This window comes from Choloepus didactylus, chromosome 19 (assembly GCF_015220235.1).
Source record: "Choloepus didactylus isolate mChoDid1 chromosome 19, mChoDid1.pri, whole genome shotgun sequence".
Lineage (NCBI taxonomy): Eukaryota > Metazoa > Chordata > Mammalia > Pilosa > Megalonychidae > Choloepus > Choloepus didactylus.
The window spans coordinates 29514432-29532111 of NC_051325.1; the positions used below are offsets into that span (position 1 = coordinate 29514432).

The following is a 17680-nucleotide window of genomic DNA, read 5'->3' on the forward strand; positions in this document are numbered from 1 at the left end:
TATTATGTCCCCCAGAAAAAGCCATATTCTTTAATGCATTCTTGTTGGGGCAGACGTATTAGTGTGGATTGGGTTGGAACCTATTGGTTCAGTGTCCATGGAGATGTGACCCGCCCAACTGTAGGTGATAACTCTGATTGGATAATTTCCATGGAGGCATGGCTCCACCCGTTCAACATGGGCCTTGATTAGTTTATGGGAGCACTATATAAGCTCAGACAGAAGGAGCTCACAGCTAGCTGTAGCTGAGACAGACATTTTGAAGATGACCATTGGAAGCTGATGAAGACGTTTTGGAGAACGCCATTTTGAAATGCAGCCTGGGAGCAAGCAGACACCAGCCATGTTCCTTCCCAGCTAACAGAGGTTTTCCGGATGCCAATGGCCTTTCTCCAGTGAAGGTACCTGTTGATGGTCACTTTATGGCCTTAAGACTGTAACTGTGTAACCAAATAAACAGTTGTAGCATTAACAAACCGGAACACCCCCCTATTATTTATTTACTTTTTGTAAAGAAATAAAAGGAATGTGAGCCACAAGATTTTCATATCACACAGTCATACCGTATGTTCTAGTTTGCTAATGCTGCAGAATGCAAAACACCAGAGATGGATTGGCTTTTATAAAAAGGGGGTTTATTTGGCTATACAGTTACAGTCTTAAGGCCATAAAGTGTCCAAGGTAACACATCAGTAATTGAGTACCTTCACTGGAGGATGGCCAATGGCTTCCAGAAAACCTGTTAGCTGGGAAGGCACGTGGCTGGCGTCTGCTCCAAAGTTCTGGTTTCCAAAATGACTTTCTCGCAGGACTTTCCTCTCTAGCAAGCTTGCTCCTCTTCAAAACGTCACTCACAGCTGCACTGAGTTCCATCTCTTTTAGTCACCATGTTTATATGGCTCCACTGATCAAGGCCCACCCTGAATGGGTGGGGCCACGCCTCCATGGAAATATCCCATCAGTTATCATCTACAGTTGGGTGGGGCGCATCTCGATGCAAACAACCTAATTCAAACATTCCAACTTAATCCCCACTATTCTGTCTGCCCCACAAGACTGCATCAAAGAATATGGCTTTTTCTGGGGGACATAATACATTCAAACTGGCACACCGTATAAGCTATATAGTTATATGATCATCTTCAAGAATCAGGGCTACTGGATTGCAGTTCAACAGTTTCAGGTATTTCCTTCTAGCTATTCTAGTACACTAAAAACTAAAAAGGGATATCTATATAATGCATACGAACAACCTCCAGAATGACCTCTCGACTCCATTTGAGATCTCTCAGTCACTGAAACTTTGTTTTGATTAATTTGTCTTCCCCCTTTTGGTCAGGAAAACTTTCTCAATCTGATGATGCCGGACCCAGGCTCATCGCTGGGAGTCATGTCCCACATTGCCTGGGAGTCTTACACCCATGTAGAGGGGAGAGCAGCCATTGTGAATCGTGAACTGTGCTGCCATAAACACCAGTGGGCAGTGTCTACTCATGTCCCTGTTCTCAGTTCTTGCAAGTATATACCCAGTAAATGGGTTGCAGGACCATATGGCAACCCCATAGTTAGCTTCCTGTGGAACCACCACACTGCCCTCCAGCTGGCTTGTGCCATTCTACTTCCCTACCAACAGGGAATAGGTACATCCTCTCTCTGCATTTTCTCCAGCACTTGTATCCCCGTTTATTTTTTTTAACAGTTTTATTCACACACTGTACAATCCACCCTAAGTAAACAATCATTGATTCCCATAATTATTCATTCACCACCACAGTCTATATGAGGACATTTCCATCTCTTCCCCAAAGAAAGAGAAAAAGTAGGAAAAAAAAATGAAGAATAAAAATACAAAAATAGAAGAAAAATAAAAATAAAATTCAGTGAAAAGGTCAGACAACGTCACCACTACCAAGAATCCTAAATTGCTCCCTTATATCCCCCTCTTATAGACATTTCGCTTTGGTATATTGCCTTTGTTACAATTAATGAAAGCATCTTGTAATGTTACCGTTAACTATAGACTAGTTTGCATTGCTTGTATTGTTTCCCCTATACCATCCAAGTTTCAACACCTTACAATGTTGACATTCATTTGTTCTCCCTCATTTAAAAACATTCTTATATTTGTACATTTAATCACCATCATTGACCACTCTAGATTTCACTAAGTTATACAATCCCAGACTTTATCTTCTAACTTTCCTTCTGGTGTCGTACTTGCTGTTGCCCTTCCTCTTTGAACCATACTCATTTTCATCTTTGTTCAGAGTACTTACAATATTGTGCTACCATCACACACTATTATGCTATCCATTCCATTTCTGGATCTATACAATCAATCCTGTTGAACCTTCTCTACTCCTTCAGCATCAAATGCCCAATCCCTAACCTCTGTCTCCTGATAACCGGTGTTCTCAACTCTCAAATTTCACTCACTATTAGGTTGTATTAGTAAGACCATACAGTATCCACCCTGTTGTTTCTGGCTAATTTCATTCAACGTAATGTCCGCTGTCTACCATTTTGTCTTTTGGATTTTATATGTCATGTCTTTATTTTTATTTCCCCCCTCTCTTTTTATCCTTACTGATAGTCTTCATTACTACACTATTCTCCAAATCTCTCTCTCCTCTCTTTTCCCATCTGCCTCTAGTATTCCCTTTAGTATTTCTTCTTTTAATTCATTTTTATTGAGATATATTCACATACCATGCAGTCATGCAAAACAAAGCATACATTCAATTGTTTACAGTACCATTATATAGTTGTGCATTCATCACCAAAATTAATGTTTGACATTTTCATTACCACACACACTAAAACAATAAGAATAAAAACCAAAGTGAAAAAGAACAACCAAAGTAAAAAAGAACACTGGGTGCCTTCCTCCTCCCCGTCCCCCCCGCCCCCATTTTTCTACTCCTCCATCCATAAACTGGACAAAGGGGAGTGTGGTCCATATGGCTTTCCCAATCACATTGTCACCCCTCATATACTACATTTTATACAATTGTCTACAAGATTCATGGGTTCTGGGTTGTAGTTTGATAGTTTCAGGTACTTTTAGTATTTCTTGTAGAGCAGATATCTTGTTCACAAACTGTCTCAGTGTCTGAGAATATTTTAAACTCTCATTTTTTTTTTTCATTTTTATTGAGATTGTTCAGATACCATACAATTATCCAAAGATCCAAAGTGTACAATCACTTGCCCCTGGGTACCCTCATACAGCTGTGCATCCATCACACTTAATTTTTGTTCAATTTTTAGAAACTTTTCATTACTCCAGACAAGAAATAAAGTGAAAGATGAAAAAAGAAAAAAAGAAAAGGAAACTCTAATCCTCACCTATTCCTAACCAACCCCCCTCAATTGTTGACTCATAGTATTGATATAGTACATTTGTTACTGTTTATGAAAAAATGTTGAAATGCTACAAACTGTAGTATATAGTTTGTAATAAGTATATAGTTCTTCCCTATATGCCCGTCTATTATTAACTTCTAATTGTATTGTCATACATTTGTTCTGGTTCATGGAAGTGATTTCTAGTATTTGTACAGTTGATCATGGACATTGCCCACCATAGGATTCAGTTTTATACATTCCCACCTTTTGACCTCCAACTTTCCTTCTGGTGACATATATGACTCTGAGCTTCCCCTTTCCACCTCATTCACACACCATTCGGCACTATTAAGTTATTCTCACATCTTGCTACCAACACCCCTGTTCATTTTGAAACATTTAAGTTCATCCTAATTGAACATTCTGCTCATACTAAGCAACCACTCCCCATTCTTAAGCCTTGTCCTATATCTTGGTACCTTATATTTCATGTCTATGAGTTTACATATTATAATTAGTTCCTATCAGTGAGACCCTGCAATAATTGTCCTTATGTGTCTGGCTTATTTCACTCAGTATATTGCCCTCGAGGTTTTGTCATCAACCCATTTTTTTTTAATATGGTTTTGTTCACTCACCATACATTCCATCCCAAGTAAATAATCGATGGTTTTCTGCATGGTCATACATTTATGTGTTCACCACCTTCACCACTATCTATATAAGAGCATCTACATTTCTTCTGCAAGGCAGGAGGGAGAGTCAAAGAAGGTAGAGAGGCAAAAGAAAGAGGAAAAAAAAAATGACAGCTAGGAAGCAGCAAAAGGAAAAATAACCTTAAATCAAAGTAGAATAAAGAATCAGACAATACCACCAATGTCAAGTGTCTAACATGCCTCCCCTATCCCCCCCTCTTATCTGCATTCACCTTGGTATATCACCTTTGTTACATTAAAGGAAGCATAATACAATGATTCTATTAGTTACAGTCTCTAGCTTATGCTGATTGCATCCCTCCCCCAATGCCTCCCCATTTTTAACACCTTGCAAGGTTGACATTTGCTTGTTCTCCCTTGTAAAAGAACATATTTGTATACAGGATTCTTGGTTGGCGGTTTTTCTCTTTCAGTATCTTAAATATATCACACCACTTCCTTTTTGCCTCCATGGTTTCTGCTGAGAGATCCGCACATAGTCTTATTAAGCTTCCTTTGTATGTAATGGATTGCTTTTCTCTTGCTGCTTTCAGGACTCTCTCTTTGTCTTTGACATTTGATAATCTGATTATTAAGTGTCTTGGCATAGGCCTATTCATATCTCTTCTGTTTGGAGTATGCTGCGCTTCTTGGATCTGTAATTTTATGTCTTTCATAAGAGATGGGAAATTTTCATTAATTATTTCCTCTGTTATTGCTTCTGCCCCCTTTCCCTTCTCTTCTCCTTCTGGGACACCAATGATACGTACATTATTGTACTTTGTTTCATCCTTGAGTTCCCGGAGACGTTGCTCATATTTTTTCATTCTTTTCTCCATCTGCTCCTTTGCGTGTAGGCTTTCAGGTGTTTTGTTCTCCAGTTCCTGAGTGTTTTCTTCTGCCTCTTGAGATCTGCTGTTGTATGCTTCCATTGTGTCTTTCATCTCTTGTGTTGTGCCTTTCATTTCCATAGATTCTACTAGTTGTTTTTTTTGAACTTTTGATTTCTGCTGTATACATGTCCAGTGCTTCCTTTACAGCCTCTATCTCTTTTGCAATATCTTCTCTAAACTTTTTGAATTGATTTAGCATTAGTTGTTTAAATTTCTGTATCTCAGTTGAAGTGTACATTTGTTCCTTTGACTGGGCCATAACTTTGTTTTTCTTAGTGTAGGTTGTAATTTTCTGTTGTCTAGGCATGGTTTCCTTGGTTATCCAAATCAGGTTTTCCCAGACCAGAACAGGCTCAGGTCCCAGAGGGAAGAAATATTCAGTATCTGGTTTCCCTGTGGGTGTGTCTTAGAAAATTGCTCCACCCTTTGATGCCTCAGGTCACTGTGCTTTTCTGCCCAGCAGGTGATGCCTGTTAGCCTATAATTCTTGACTGGTGTGAGGAGGTATGTTCCCCCAGGCTCTGGGGTCTGGTTCTGAATGGAAAGGGCCCCACCCCTTTCCTCCTAGAGAAGACAGACCCACCAGGTGGAGCTCATTAGCATTTCAATGGTCTTGCTCTCTGCTTGTGCTGTCTCCACCCTTCCCAGAGTCACAGCCCTGGAAACTGAAAATGACTGGGGCTTTCTCCACTGAGCCGAAAAAGAAACAGATAGTCCCCTTCAGACCCAGTCCAAGGTGACCCTCCGGCTCTCCCAGGTCAGTCGTCACCCAAAGCCTCTGTCTGTTTTTTGGGGATGTGTATCTGTAGTGAGCAGTTCATACTCGCTACTTAAAACCCCAGTTGGAGCTCAGCTGAGCTGTATTCACTTGCTGGGACAGAGCTTCTCTCTGGCACCACGAGGCTTTGCAGCTTGGGCTATGGGGGAGGGGGTCTCATGACTTGGATCTGCAGGTTTTACTTACAGATTTTGTGCTGTGTTCTCGGGCATTCCTCCCAATTCAGGTTGGTGTATGATGAGTGGATGGTCTCGTTTGTCCCCCCGCAGTTATTCTGGATTATTTACTAGTTGTTTCTGTTTTTTTGTAGTTGTTCCAGGGGGACTACTTAGCTTCCACTCCTCTCTATGCCGCCATCTTTTCCGAGTCCTCTCCCTTATTTTTGAAAGGCAGTTTTGCTTGAGGTAGGATTCTTTGTTGGTAAGTGTTTTATGGTCAGTACTTTAAATATGTCTTCCCATTGCCTTCCTGCCTCTGTGGTTTCTGATGAGAACTTGGCACTTAGTCTTATTGAGGCTTCTTTGTATGTGACATGTTGTTTCTCTCTTGTGGCTTTCAGAATTTTCTTTCTTTGGCATTTAACAGTTTGATTAAAGTTTGCCATGGTATGGGTCCTTTTGTGTTTATCCTGTTTGGAGTTCGAACATCTTGAATGTGTATATTCATACCTTTTATTAAATTTGGGAACTTTTCATCCATTATTTCTTCGAAAATTCTCTGTGCCCTTTTTTCTTTGTTCTCCTGGGACTCCTACAGTATGTATAAATACATATATTGATTCTCTCAGTGGTGTCCCACAGATTCCTCTGACTGTCGACTTTTATTTACTCTTTTTTCTGCTCCTCAGACTGGATGATTTCAATTGTATTTTCTTCAAGTTTTCTGATTGTTTTTTTTCTGCCAGCTCCAATTGGCTGTTGAACTTTCTAGGGAATTTTAAATTTCTGTTACTGTGGTGTTCAGTCTGCTTGGTTCCTCTTCATAATTTCTTTATTGATATTCTCGTTGTGTTCATCTATTGTTTTCCTTTAACTCTTTGTTCATGTTTTCCTTTAGCTCTTTGAGCATATTTAGGACTATTTCTTTAAAGTCTTTGTCTGGTATTTCCCAGGTCTGGTTGTCTTCATTGATGGTTTCTAATGCTTTAATAGTCTCCTTTGCCTAGGCCACCACTTCTGTTTCTTTGTATGTTTTGTGATCTTTTTTTAAAACTGGACATCCTGATATTTTAATATATTATCACAGAACTTAGACTCTGAGGTCCCTTAAGCTTGTATTCAGGTGATATTATGATATTATTACAGAGCTCCCGTTGCTTGCCAGCAGGAGTTAACAAAAAAAAAAAAAAAAAGGAGAAGAAAACCACCTTTCCCAGTCTTTGCAGATTGATCTGTGCATGCTCTTCTTCAGGGTTTACCCATACAATGAGTTTTGAGCATAGCTTGAGGCCAAAACCTAGGTGCCTCACTGATCCTTTCTGTGTATGGGTCTTGTTTTGGCCATGCACGAGGCCCTAGGAATTCCTCTGTTTATACGCATGTCTCCTCTTCCCTTGGAAAGTTTCCTCACCATCCCGGACACTCTCTGTCCTATAGCCAACAATCCCTTGCCCCAGGCTGCATGACTTGACTGCTCTCCTACACTGTTCTGTAGGAAAGCTCTGTGAGCTGCCTTCTCCAGCAGGGCAGGCTCTGGGATGGCAAGTCCCCCAGGCCACCACCAGACAGATTGAGCCTGACATACATGTTCCCAGTATGTGCTTGAGGGTTACTCTGCTCCCTCTGGAACTCGGACCAGGGATCCACAGTGGGAGCTCAGCTGACCCTGTCTGAGCAGGGGAGGGATAGCGAGGGGTCAACCACGGTGCCAGGAGATCCTGCTGCTTTTAAATGGTGTTTTTCTTAATTGGGTGCTTTTCCTGTTACTGCAGTACTGGAACTTTGAGAAAGATGCCAGCTCTTGCTGGTTGTTCAGAACTTCTGTTGGGGGAAGCGAGCCCTGAAGTCCTTATTCTGCCATCTTGAATAGGGCCTGTAAGAATGTTTTTTAGTTAAAGTGAATTTAACCCATATCCAGGTTCAATTTGTGTTTTAGTCTGTTCTGCTTCAAATTCTAATAATGGTTTCCCTTAAGTAAAAAAACAAACAAAAACATTAAAACCAAACTAACCTATGTTTCTCTCACACTTACGGTTAAGAGTGAATGGTATCTTTTTGATTCCTTTCCGTTTGGGAGAAGGGTTTCAGCATCTTTTTTCTCCCTCTATGCAATCTTTATTAATTCAGTCATGTTAGATCTGCTTTATTGGTATCAGATATTATGCAGCATGTTTCAGCAATAGTTTAATGAGTGCATTCAGTTTTATAATTAGCGTTAAATTCATTATTTAGCCTTGTCCCCATCCTGATGGTTTTGGGATATATTAACTGCTTTGTATGTTAGTGGCCTTTCTGAATTTTGCTATGTGGTTGGAATATAGCTTCCAGTTGATCCGGTGCATTTTCAAGACTGCCATTTTGGCTTTCACACAGGAAAGGCAACTTGTCTGGGTATAAAATTCTTTGGAAAACCTTTTCCTCAGTTTTTTGTAGATTTTTTGTCCCACTGTTTCTGGCATTTAATGTTGCTGTCTAAAATCCTGGGGCTAATCTTAATTATTTCTACTCTCTAAGTAAATCAAACGTTTTCTCCTCCTCCCTTGATGTTTCCATAACTCTGTCATCCTTGAGGTTAAATTTTTTTGCCTGGATGGGTCTCAATATAGGTTTCTTTTCTGTGATTTTTGCCTGAAACTGGTGTGTCCTTATAATCCCAAAGTCAGATACATATTTTAAAATCTGAGTTGTTTTTTATTCTATATTTTTTATAGTATATCTGATTCTGTTCCACTTATTTTTTTTTAAAGTTTTTTGAGCTATACTTCATATGCCATAATTGTCACCCATTTAAAGTACACAGTTCAGTGACTTTTAGTGTAGTCACAGAGTTGCACAGCCATCACAACAACCTTAAGATTAGAACATTTTCATCATCCTACGAAGAACCCTGGCACATTTTCAGTTGTTCTGCATTCCTGCCCCCGCCCCCAGTCTTGTTCCCCCATTCCCACCCCAACCCCAGACAACCACTAATCTACTTTATATTATGTATTTGCTGCTTCTGGACATTTCATATAAATGGAATCACACAATATGTAGCCTTTGGTGAATGGCTTCTTTGTTCCTTTTGTTTATAAGTCCAGTTAGGAAGCACTGATTATTCATGTCTTGACTTTGCTCTTTCTCTACCACAGCTCACAGTTTTGTCTGTTTTTGCTTTTCTGTACTTGCCCTGGTCTTGAGGAGTTTCTCAAGCCTGTCCTCCTCCCCTCTTTCAATCTTCTATGGTTTCACTTCTCTCTGTTCCTTCTAAGTTAATTGTCCATTTTTTAGTTTCCTCACAACTCTTTCCCCGTCCCAGTTGTTGTCATTGGGTTTCGGTCCACTTTCTTCATGTGACTGTCTGATCCTGTTTCCTGTTTTTTTTTTTTAATACCCACTTTTTTTTTCTTTTTTAAGTTTTCTTTTGCTCCTGCAGTAGGTCCTCTCTGAGGTTAGTCTTCCACAGAATATTCTGAATGCATTTCCTGTGTTCAGGATACAGAAATGAGAAATGAGTATTTTTTCCATAGACAACTTGCTGAACTTTCCTTGGCTCACCCTGGAGCAAGGGTGAACTGGCCTAACCAGGTGTGTCCCACCTGGCCGGTTGATGTCATGTGTGGGCCTGTGTTCTGGGCACTTGTGGCAGTGACGCTTCTGCCTCTGAGCAGTTGTAGTACTTGGTTCCCAGCCTTCTCCCCGGTTTCTACAAGGGCTTCTCTTCCAGTCAGAAAGCCTCTACCTCTTGTGCCCACTGCCAAGTTCCTTAAGATTATTCACAAATAAATGACACAGCTGCTTTTCCACTTACAGGGAATTTTCCTGGTTCCTCTTCTGCTTTTTTTTTTTTTTTTTAATCTTCATTTTATTGAGATATATTCACATACCACACAGTCATACAAAACAAATCGTACATTTGATTGTTCACAGTACCATTACATAGTTGTACATTCATCACCTAAATCAATCCCTGACACCTTCATTAGCACACACACAAAAATAATAAGAATAATAATTGAAGTGAAAAAGAGCAATTGAGGTAAAAAAGAACACTGGGTACCTTTGTCTGTTTGTTTGTTTGTTTCCTTCCCCTATTTTTCTACTCATCCATCCATAAACTAGACAAAGTGGAGTGTGGTCCTTATGGTTTTCCCAATCCCATTGTCACCCCTCATAAGCTACATTTTTATACAATTGTCTTCGAGGTTCATGGGTTCTGGGTTGTAGTTTCCTCTTCTGCTTTTAACCCAGGGACTGCATCTTCTGAAATACATGTTGCTGCTACTCTGTGCCCCTTCAGCCCATCTGAGCCTTTTGGTCCCTGTCTGGATTTGGGATGTACAGGCTGGTTTTGGGGAGATGGGGCAGGCATTTGCCCTCCTGGGTATATCCCAAGGGCCCAGGTGTGTCCACTGCCCAGTTTTCTGGCAGGCCCTGGCCCTGAATCAGGACAAGGAAGGAATTAGTCTGGCTGCAGATGTGGCTTCCTCCCTACTACTGATATTAATAGCTCTTCCCTTCCAGCCTTAGATTGTCTGTTTGCCTTTTGTGTGTCTTCATGGGCACTTTTGAATACCAGAGGCCACCTCCAGCTGGACTCCAGCAGTTATCCCTTCATCATTACAGCTACATATTGGCTTTGCCCACCCTTTAATGAAGAGCATACCTTGCGATCTGTTTTTGATCTCTGAAATTATTTTGAGCTTTGAAAACAATTGTCCTGGGCTCCCAACTGGGAAATGAAAGATGACCAAGGAGTAAAGTAGATCTTTCTTTTCACTGAGCTGGAAGTGCTGTGGGTGGACTTGTTTGTCTGAACTGAAAGAGTTCAGAAAGAAAGGTTTTAATTTCCCTTATTTGTGTGGGTTTGAGAAATACAATCTTAACGTCTGTTTGGTTTAAACAATAGAATCTCCAGCTTGCCATGTAGAAACCTCTGCTACATGTTGACTTTCAGCAGATGACCACAGAGGCATGCAGTAGCCGTTTGTAACCAGGTGGTGGCTGTTGTGTAATGCACACGGCACTTCTGATTAAAGTGCTGCGGTTACACAGTTTTGGTGAGCCTGTGTTGGTTATAAAAGCCGAAACTCCTTCCACACCTGAAAGTGTCTCATGCTGAGCATTGGGACGGTCACAAGACTGCACAGACGCCAGCGCAGGATTGCTGGGTTGGCTGCCAAGTAAAGAACTTTTTTTGTCTGGATAGGGGGAGGTTTCACTGTGAAGGTAAGACCATTTCTTGGAGCATAACCTGTGCCTTGAAGAGTGAGTTCTGAAGCTGTGTGAATTAATCAGTATCTCTGTGGCTGTGTGTCCCTATCTGGGTACACCCAGGTGAGTGGCTGTGACTACATGCATGTCTGGGTCTCTGTATGAGTCTGGAACTGTGTGCAGCTGGGTCTACATGTCTGTCTTTCTCTCTGTGCTTGTGTTTGTGTGTGTCTGTGTGTGTGTGCATGTGTTTGCAACTGGAACTGGGGGTCTGTTTCTGTGTGTCTTGACTTGCTGCATGTCTGTGACTCTGTGTTTGCATGCACCTCTGATGGTGTGGTGGCTGAGGACCCTGGGGCTCAAGTCCCTCCCCCTAGGTTACTGGAAATTCTTCCGAGTCTTGATCTCTGCTGTCAGACGTTGTTTAAATATTTGTCATTGAGCATTAACGTTTAAGTAACTCTTAGAAGGCCATGAGCTTCATTGAATATGTGAGAAAGGCTAACAATAGAGACCTGATGTGCAGCATTTAAGATGGTAGAGTCAGTGTTTGTAGGATGTCCCTTTCCTTTATTCTCTGAGTCCAGTCCAGTCTCAGGACTAACAAGCCCACAAGTTGTTTGATTTTATGTTTTCCTTTATGTAGAATTTCAGGGATTTGATGAAAAGTTGGTACACAGACAAGAAGGAACATAGATGAAACAAACTTCATGGGGAGCTGGAGTCTTTTATAGCTGAGTACTTATGTTTTTTAATCCTTTTATTAAAATCTTAGGGTTGTTAAAAATATATATAAAAATAAAAAATGGGTCCAGACCCCCAAAAATGCAATATACATCTGTGGCATAGGATTCTAAGGTTGCAGTTTCCATATTTAACAGATTTACATTTTATGAATTACTTGGGAGGAGCACACTCCTATGCAAAGATGTTTAGACTCCCTTTTATTGAAGGTCAGGGGAAAGCTCTGCTATTATTACTTTGATCACTGTGTACTCCATGTCAACCTGCCCGAGAATTAACAGACCCAGGTAACTGCTGTGCAGGTTAGGCAAACTGTGCAGCCATCGGATCATCCAACAGGGAAGGTGAAATTTTGAGAGTGCCCTTTTCCTTGTCTTCGGAGAGTCTGCAGGGAGGGGGAGAGAGGACTCTGTAAGCTGGATTTGAGGCAGCAGGGGTAGGATGGGAAGAAAAAATTGTTGCGGGGGAGAGATTTGCAGGTGGAATTTCTTCCCGAAGCGAGGAAGAAAGCAAGTGGTTGAGAGAACTCAGTCAACTTGTACAATACTGTGCAGGTATAACCGGGCAGTTTAGAAAGAAGGGAAGTAAAGCTGGACTTCTCTCTCTGCAGATAAAAGAAGGAAATTGGGCTTTGGTGCTTGGGGCAGAAGGAAAGGATAAGAACATCTCTGAGGAATGGTATGGACTAAAAGAGTAATTCAGAGAGTGCGCTAATAATAAGTAACACTGAGCTTGAGGCAGTGGAGCTAGGGGTTACTTGAAATGCTGCTCCAGATGCGACTGCAGTAGCTGGAGGTGAACTTGCGTCTTCTCTGGGCCCTCCTTCAGGAGGAGAGAGGGTGCGAATCCTTGGGATGTGCCTGACAAGGAGGACGGGTGGGGAGCTGGTGTTCCAGGGCTGTTCCAAAGGAACAGGAAGTTCCTTAGCACCCAAGGTTGTCCGTGTATGGAAAGTGGGAGAACATCCTTTGGAGACCTGGAAGAGGACAAAGCTGTCTCTCCCTTCTCTTGCTGTAACTCAGGGCTCTCCCTGCTTTCTCTGGCTTCCTCCAAAATGACCTTCAGATGTGACCTCTCAGGCCTTTTCTGGCTGCTTATTTTATCTTGGGAACCTTGTTCCCTTCGTCAGTCCAGAAGGGAATGGGGAGGATGCTGCTTTTGCTCTTGACTTTTGTCCAAGGGTAAGGTTAACCTCCCCGTGCCTCAGTTTTCTCAACTGTGAAATGGAGATAACATCCTCTCCCAGAATTTTTGTAAGGGTTAAGTGAAATCATATTTGTATCTCAGACATGAGAGGCAGTTAGTAATTCTGCACATTTGTCTTTAAATTCCATATGAAATTAGCATTTCAGTGGACCCTGAATGATTGATGATTAATACTTTTAAATTAAAAGCAATACCATTTGTGCAAATAGTGATATGTTAAACTACACAATAGAAATAAATAGGCCAAAACCCATTGTGATACTGCTTTAGTTTTCTCAAATTGACATATATCATCTGATTCTGGTCCACAGACTATACCTTTTGTTGCACAACCTCACTCTCTTGCCTTTCATGTCCCAGCTGCAAGATTTCCCCAAATGACTCTGGAGGGCAGGGATTAGGTTGTTACTTCTGGGCTTATGACTAACTGGCCCATGGAAAAATGGTCAGGTTTTCTCCAAATATTTATGTGCCTATTTACATGGGGATGGATACTCCAACCCTGCCCCTGTCCCAGCCTGCTCGAGGAGCTGGGCAGGGAAAGCCGTATGCCATGGAAACATGAAAGAGGGACAGCCTGACCCGGGAACACTGCTTGGAGGAGGTTCTGAGTTCACGCCTGAGCGTGGTCAGGGTGGATGGTACCTGGAGCAGGTGAGGGGTGAGTGAGGATGATGAGTCTTAAGAAGGTCTTGTCAACTCTGAAGAATTAAAGCAGGGACTCAAACAGGTCTTTGTATATCAGTGTTCGTAGCTGCATTATTCATAACAGCCAAAAGTATCCATGGACAGTGGGAGAACTCATGTGTCCTTTGATAGGTGAATGGAGAAACAAAACGTGGTATATCCAAATAATGGAATCTATTCAGCCATAAAAAGCAGTGAAGTTCTGATACATGCTATACCATGGCTGAACCTAGAAAATATGCTGAGTGAAATAAACCAGACACAAAAGGACAAATATTCTTATGATTCCACTTATATGAAAGACCTAGAATAAGTAAACTCACAAGGGAGAGAAAGTAGATTAGAGGTTATGGACTAGGGGATAAGGGGGATGGGACACTGGGGAGTTCCCGTTTTGGGTGATGGAAAAGTTTTGGTAGTGGTGATGGCAGCACATTGTGAATGTAATTAATACCACTGAGTTGTACACTTAAAAATGGTCACATTGACAAATTTTATGTCAGGTGTATGTTAACACATTTTTTTAAAGGCCTTGTTATACCTTTATTTAAAATTAGGGGAAGAAATTTCTTTTGGTAGATAGCAGCCGTAGGGGACACATCTGATACCTACAACATTACAGCAGAAAAACAAAGATCACTGGTGACCTTGTATCTCAAAGCCCCCAAGCAAAGAAAAGGTCGGCTGCCTTAACATTTTCCTTTCCAGTGACTACATCTCTCCCCTAATGGAGCAGTTGAAGGAGCCAGTGTGGTGATATATTTCGATGGCTGCTGTCTGGTCATCTAGATAAAATGGCCATCACTTTTCTTGGCTAAGGGTTTTGCGTAAACTGTTACCAGCAAAACTTGTCTCAGGTTGACTTTAAGAGCTTTTTTAGCACTTAGAGTTTCGTTTGGGACTAGAACTTATTCTGCAGCTGGGCTTCTCAGACCAGGGCTCACAGATATGTTCACCATTTACAAAGGAGAAGCTGGGACCCCCAGAGCACCTCAGACAGCCCTTTGGTGGTGGGGACAGGGGTCTTCTGTAGGCAGGGTGTGTGCTTTGACGTCTTCTGTTTCATGTTATCAGCTGTTGTGAATTTCACTTTATGCTCCATAAACTATTTGTTTTCAATTAGGAATGAGACCCCCTTCAGCCCCCCACTCCAAAGATGTTCCAGGAAAATCTGCCATGTTTATCCAGCAGCTCTGCATCCTCTAGGCCTACTAGTGGGGACACCCAGCTCCATTTCTGGATGATTCCTCATTGCTCCAGCAGTCTTTGCCCAGGATCCTCTGCATCCACCTCCAGAGCAAGGTTGCTGTCATTGGGGCACCTGGTGATCCCTGGAGGTGTGTCCTTGGAGGGATCACTCTTCCTGGGTTCTCTGCAGGTGTATCCTGGGATGGAACCTGGCAACCGTGCTGGCTTCCCATTTAGAAATCCAGGCTTCTTTTTAAAATTTTCTTCCTCTCCAGAGAACTAGACAACTCAAGACATTGATAGAAGGTTGACACAGTCCTTGGGGCGCAGAGGGAATTTTCTTGACTGCAGTTGTGGGGGTAGTTCGTTTTAGGGCCCTGGTAGATTACTGTAATTAAGCCACTCTAGACCATACTTCTGGATATTTTCTCCATCATGGGGCAAAGAGGGGTATTATGATATTTTGTTATTAGTGTCATAATCTCACACTCCTTTCTCACCTTGGCAGATATTTCCATGGGAATGTTAGCTTCAGCTCAGCAAATAACCTGATTTAAATGGGGTACTTGAATATGCCTTTTATGGCACTGGGCAGAGCTTTGGTTACATCAGTGACTTTCAGACTTTTTTTCATCCACAGTACAAAGCATTTTACCTTGAAACTTAATGTTATATTTTTTTTTGTGAGCTGTTTTGTGAAATTTTTTTGTTCTGTTAAATTTCATTGTTTTAAAATTACTGGTTGAGATCCACTAAGTCGATTTCATGGTCCACTAGTGGGGTCATGACGTACAGTTTGGATGATAAAAGCAATGTTCTTCAAGTGTTTTGGAGAAAGCTAGAGGATGGTTGTGTTTTTGCAGTCACGCTCTATGAGCATAGTTGTCATCATGAGATCAAATAATAACCACTACTGTAGGCTCATTCATTGCTGCTTATAGATGTTAACAGAATAATTATAGCTGAGATCAGCATCAGAATTGTAAACTCTCTAAAGCAAAATTCTGCGCATTAGGTAACTAAGTCATTTCACTTAAAGGGAGTTGATTGTCTACAAGTTGAGGGTATTTGTTCCAGTAATCTCTTTTTCACTTCGGATTAAAAGCATTTAGGTCAAATATTGCCATTTACAGAATTTAATGGAGCAGCCACAGTTCAACTATAATCCCCTAATGATGGGATTTAAGCAGAGAGCAATGGATTGGCTTTTAAAAATGTGCTTTATCCTTGAACTTGGCCAGCTTTGAAAGTTCTTGATTGTCATCTTGGTATGGACCAAAGTACCAATTGGCAAGTTGGGGTTTTGAATTTACTTATCCCAAAGTCTTTGTTCTTAGTCATGCTCTCACCTGTCTAGATAGATACATGCAAGGGGAGGAAATAGCTTTATGCCACTCTAAGTTGCCCACCTTTAGTGAGGTCCATCTGGGGACTGTTAGCATCAGAATGTGTGAGCATTCATTAAAAATGCAGATTCCCAGGTTCCACGGAAGGTCTGTTGAATCCAATTTGGGGGATAGGACATTTTTTTAAGTTGGAGGGATTATAGGAGGTTTTTTTTTCTTCTTTTTTTTTTCCTTTTAAAATCAACTTTGAGGTATACCTTATATACTATAAATATATAATACATGCAAATAGAGCCACCAGAATCATAATCAAGATATAGAACATTTTTGTCATCCCCAAAGTTCCCGTCTCCCTTTGGAGTTCCTCCCTGCCTCTCTGCCCAGGGAAACCATTGGTCTGCTTTCTGTCATCATTCATGACTGTTGCCTGTTCTTGAATTTTGTATAAAGGGAATCAAACAGCATGGCTTCCTTGTGTCTGGCTACTTTTAGTCAACATACTGTCTGTGAGATTCATACATGTTGTTGTGTATATCAGCAGTTGCTTCCTTTTTTATTCCTGGGTCGTATCCTTTGTATGGATCCAATGTGATTTGATTATTCAATCACCTGTCAAAGGACCTTAGGGTTGTTTCTAGTTTTGGGCTGTTACACGTAAAACAGCTTTGAAGAAGTCTTTGTGTGGAAGAAATCTGCATTTTAAAGAAGATTCCCACGTGAGTCTTAAGCACACAGGAAGCACTTATTCTCATTTTCTCTCTTCTTTACATCAGTTTAGAGAATGGTGGGTGTTTGCGTCTGGATGAAATGATGGATTTGCCATGTATTTGTATTTTTGATGTAATATTCATTCAGTGCCATCTACTTGGGAAAATGTGTATTCATTAACATTTATTGAACATCTGTGCTAAGAGCTGGGGCTATAACGGTGAATCAGACACAGGTTTCTACCCTTCAGGAGGAGTCGTGGTGATTGATTCATTCAGTCATTGAACACTTTGTATGTTACGTGCTAAGGACTGTCTGTGCTAAGTGCTGGTGCTGGGAGGACATGTTTTCTTGGGATTTGGTTGTTCTTCCAAGAAACACAAAAGGTTTTGGTATTTAATTCCAGGAGTTAGCTCAGCCCTCACATCTTCTGTTTGGATATTACCATACTGCCAAGTAAGCCATAGTGAGAGGGTTGACACTGAGGCCTGGACAAAGAGAAATGGTCAGATAAAAAAATAAGTGCAAAAGAAATGATGACTGACTGAACAGCTGATGAAATAAGTACTAGTTAAAGCTGTTGTTATTCTGCATTTGTTCATGATTATTGGTGGCCAGGGAACTGGCAGCTCAGTTCATAGGGAATTGAAAGTTATGTTAAAGATGTGAATGTTTTACTTTTCTACTTATACAGAATTTCCGAAATTACTGCTTTTCCACTCTGTTAGGTTTA

At 41.2% G+C, this 17680-nt stretch overlaps 1 protein-coding gene across 3 annotated transcripts in view; it reads left to right on the forward strand.

Moving 5' to 3' along the window:
- The window catches only part of SLC23A2 (solute carrier family 23 member 2), a 147291-nt gene that overhangs the window by 26517 nt on the left and 103094 nt on the right, over positions 1-17680 (forward strand). Inside the window, exon 1 of one of the 3 annotated variants that reach the window (XM_037811382.1) lies at positions 11063-11083. The exons of 1 other annotated variant lie outside the window; for it this stretch is intronic. The gene's annotated coding sequence lies outside the window, so the exon portion shown is untranslated. Of the gene's footprint in view, positions 1-11062; positions 11084-11170; positions 11192-17680 lie in introns of those variants that run through there. One more of the 3 variants, XM_037811383.1, reaches the window with a different exon arrangement.